Consider the following 4,696-nt stretch of genomic DNA (forward strand, 5'->3'; position numbering starts at 1 on the left):
TATTGTATTTATTATATTATATTATATTATATTATGTATTTATTGTATTATATTGTATAAATATATAACCATAATAATAATTCTTATTGTAGATCTTGTGGCACAGACCTGCAGTAAACAACATCCATCACTAGAGGGCAGTGCCCCCTGTGTTTCTAATGACCCAGAGTCACCCCCCCTCACCCCGCGCTCCTCACCCCGCACCCCCCCGTGGAGAGTGCATGCCCATAGTGCCCATAGTGCCCATCGTGCCCATAGTGCCCATAGTGTTGTGTTTGGCTGTGGTGATAATCTGTGTTTTCTAATCGCTCTGGCTCCTTCTCGCTCACGTCCACAAATCATCTAAAAATAACTCACACTTTACACTTAATGAGTCACCCTCAGGTCACCCGCCGCCCAGAGCCGCCCACAACTGTTAAAACCACTTCAAAACATCATAAAAAATAAAAATAATAGTTTGTTTGTATTTTGGAGTCGTAAAAAATTTATGTGAAATGCTTCTAAAACTCAGCTAAAAAGTAAATTGTAACTAGTACTTTTTTTACTTTCACTTTAAACACTAGATGAACTTTTGCTGATTGTTTATCGGGGCCCAAAGATGAGCCGGAGTTTCTCCTCTTTGACCCTCTGAAGTTTATTTGGAGTGATTCATGTTTGAAGAATCTTTAATCTTTTATTTTCAAGACGAACGTTTTGTCGCTCTCTTCGTTTTCAGCTCCACTCGTCCACAGTCGGGGTTAGAGACTCACAGGTCGTGACGTCAAAGTGAATCCTCGTGAAGCACTGAAGCGTTCGATCCATTTGCTCGACTCTTGAGCCGATGCTTCGAGGTGCTTCATTCGCTCCACTGCACCATCAAGTGGACAAAAAGTGTATAACAGGCAGATCAATCATGATCATCGAGGTTCTGACGGAAAGATTTATACAGAATAAATGAACGATTAAATATTTGAATGTGAATTTATGAACATGGAGTCTGTGTTCATGATATAATGGTCGGGTTAAAAGAAAAAGTAAGCACTTCACCTGAATTTTTTTTTATTTTTATTTTTTTTACAATATTTATTTTAGAGCAGGGAAACACTGTGTTATTAAATGTTTGTATTTAGTAATATTTGTTTATTTACTATAAACCTAATTAGGAGATATCAGCTCAAAATGTTCCCAAACAGGGGAAAATATTTTTTTTCTTGCGGCTCCATTGCAAAAAAATAAATAAATAAATTTAAAAAAATGTACCAAACTCACAATCACCTAAAACCACAAAATGTTTTGGGGGAGTCCGTTGCGTTTCACTGGCCCTTATGTTTCGAATCTTGCGCCATTAGTAAAACATTTACACGTCTTTAAAAATGACCTTCAGTTTACATTTAAAAGCAGAAAGAGAAATGAAGGAGTCCAGTTGAAGTGAGCTTTGAGTCAGATTCCAATCATTAGCAGCGGCGCATCGGAATGACATGAGTAGGGGTGTGCCGAAATATTGAAATATCGATATATCGTATCGTTTAATGTGATAATACAGTATCGATATCGTGAGCTGCTGTATCGATATATCACCAAGAGTCTTTTTTTGGTGTGTTTTACTAAATTATTTTGTCACAGCTACAGTTTTGTTAATTGTTTAGAGGAAGGAAACTTGTTTATGCGACACATTTGACATTTTCACTGTTTTGATGAGTAAAATGTTTGTGTTTCATATGAAGTGGTTCAACAAAGACTTTAGTGTCACAGCCACGATTTAGACATTATTTTTTACTGGACCGTATCGAACTGATTTGAAATATATCATATTGAATTATATCAAATCGTAAGCTCACTGTATCGAGATATGTATCGTATCAGCAAATTCTGAACGATACCCAGCCCTAAACATGAGGCCAAGAGACGACCTGGACTTAGGAACTTTCAGTTTGATGAGCTGTGAGGACCGAGCGTTGTATCTGGAGGGAGACTCTTGTCCGAGCAGCTGACTTAGACAGGGAGGTGTGAGCCCTGGCATGGTTTTATAGACAAACATAAGCCAGTGCATATTTGAGTCTACAGCAGACAGTGATGTGTCCTAAACGGGGCAATTGTAACAAAACGGATCACACAATGATACTACTGATAATGTTACTTTTGGAAGCATGTCGATAAATGAAGTCACCATAGTCAAACTGTGGAAGAATGTACATCTCAACAATGGCACGTTTATCTGCAGATACAAGGAACTGACCCTATACCAGACTCATTACGAAAAGGAAACCGGATTGCTAAACTCAAACAATGTGAAACTTATTGGATCTTTAAATTGCAGGCAACAAAATATCCTGGGCTTAATGATGATTTGGACTTCTCTGTGTTTTTATAACTGCATGGCATTTTTTATACTGCATGGTATATTTTGCATATATTTTATTATTTTATTAAATTTTTTTTGTAAATAATTCGTTTTTATATTCTCTATGACACAGGTGTCAAACATGCGGCCCGGGGGCCAGATCCGGCCCTCCAAGACCTTTAATGTGGCCCTCGGCTGATTTTCTACTAAAATATTTTAATTATATTTTCTATTTAAATATTGGTAATTTTCTGTGGTGTTTATCACAGCAGCGTCTCCAGCGTCTCTGTACGTGGCCCCTCCCACCAGAGCAGCACAATGAAGACTTGTCTCTTTCCAAACGCTCTTAAAGGACGATCGTTTTGACTGTTGACCGTGACACCCTCATCAGAAAAATGTCCAACATGAGAAAAGTGGAGCCGAGTGCAGGATTTTACAACAAAAACTGACTTATTCCTATTTCTACAAGTTAATTTTATACAAGTTAATGTTAAAACATTGTGTTGAAATTGTATTTTTCTTAAAGTTTCAGGTTGTTCATAATATTATAATATTTTGTAAAAGAAAGAGTTTATTAATTAAAAAAGATTTGTGTAATAGATTTGTGTTTCTCTGCACAAATATTTGAACTTATTGTTATTTTTGGGGTTTATATGTCATGAGTTTTCTGATCCAGCCACTTTGGGATCAAAGTCGGTTGGATACGGCCCCCGGACCAAATGAGTTTGACACTCCTGCTCTATGATATTCCACTGTTTTTCACACTGCCATCTTGTGGCGTTATTAGGTGGTGTCCACAGGTGAGTCTCCACTCCTCCTCTTCCAGGTGGAGCCGCCCTGTTGGTGGGTTTTTGTATTTAATTCACATGATTTGCTCTCAGTTCTGTTTGTCTCCTGAGGAAAGCCATAGGCTGAAACGCTTCGGGACTTTTTAAGTTGACATGCCGTAAACTAATAAAGGCATTTTATTTTGAACCAGTGATTGCCTTGGGTTTTTTTGCATCTTTGTAATGGCACGTTTAGCTGGGATTGTGAAACAGGAGCGGTTTCTGTATAAAAAAACCCAATTTAGCCTTTACCTTTGCCTGTAAGACAGAGATGTGATGATGGAAAGCTAACGTGCTATCTCGCCAGATTCCCAGATATTTATATTCTGTAACCTGCTCAAGGCTGGTTCCATCTGCTGTGCCAAGAGAAAGTTTGTGAGAATTAGCAGTTTTAATGCGACTAAACCAGATTGCTCTTGTTTTTTTGCATTTAGTGTCAAGTCCAGTTGCAAAAAGGCTTTCTCTACATTAAGAAAACTTTCTTGTAAATTTTTATTGACTATTTCAGGGCTGGGGCCAGAGCGATATAAAATTGTATCATCTGCATACAGGTGAACAGTTCCTTCTGCTAACAGACAATGGGATATCATTAATATAAATGGAGAAGAGAGTTGGTCCCAGGACTGACCCTTGAGGGACTCCCCTGGAAACGTGGAGAGGTTGAGAAAGCCAAGAGCCAATCATTACCTGTTGTACTCGGTCTACTAGAAAATTTGAGAAGCATGCCAGAGACTGATTAGAAACCCCACCAGAGACTTACTGGACGACACATCACTGCACACAGACGCATGGAGCTGGTTTCAGTTTTTTTATTCATATTTTTTACCGTTTCACCCACATTCCTCACACGTGTCATTAAACATCCACAAGGGAAGATCCAAAAATGCTCCTCCACGTTTTTAAAGTCCATTCACGTTCATTACACACTTTCTGATCACTTTAGTGCACAAACTCGGCGGCCACTTTAAAAGACGCACTGGAACTTTTCCGCTACCTGCTTTTCTCTGCGTTATTTCTTTGTCTTCGATGTCCCGCAGTGTGGCTTTAAACATACCGGCTCCACAGACTGTATAAAGCAGCGGACCAGTCAAATGAAGCTCATCGAGGCGGCGGTTACAGGACTGAGTTCGGAGCCCGTTTCCTTATTTAGAATTCCGACCGCGAGTGTCATAACGACCAAAGAGCCAATCAGGAGCGAGGAAGATGAAGGGAACAGATCCGCCCGCACCGCGGTCAATCAAACCTGTTGCTAACGCTAGTGGGAGTGGCCTCGGGGAAAGAAGGCACCTGATTGGTCCGTTATTAAGTTCAAATCTTGATTTAGGGACAAAATACAAAAAAAAAAAAACGCCCGCCTTAAGAAGAAGAAAATATTTCGTGTCCCTCCACTCTTCACCGCGACTATAAACCGTTTCATTTGTGTTTATGAAGCGGGACAATAGTTATAGAGGTATTTGGCACGTTTTTGCTGAAAAAGCATCTTATCAGCGCGATTGTACGGAAGCCGAGAGGGGTCACAACAAACGCAAACGCCGCAACAAATACAAAT

This window comes from Boleophthalmus pectinirostris, unplaced genomic scaffold (assembly GCF_026225935.1).
Source record: "Boleophthalmus pectinirostris isolate CB_2022bp ecotype Guang Dong unplaced genomic scaffold, ASM2622593v1 HiC_scaffold_12, whole genome shotgun sequence".
Lineage (NCBI taxonomy): Eukaryota > Metazoa > Chordata > Actinopteri > Gobiiformes > Gobiidae > Boleophthalmus > Boleophthalmus pectinirostris.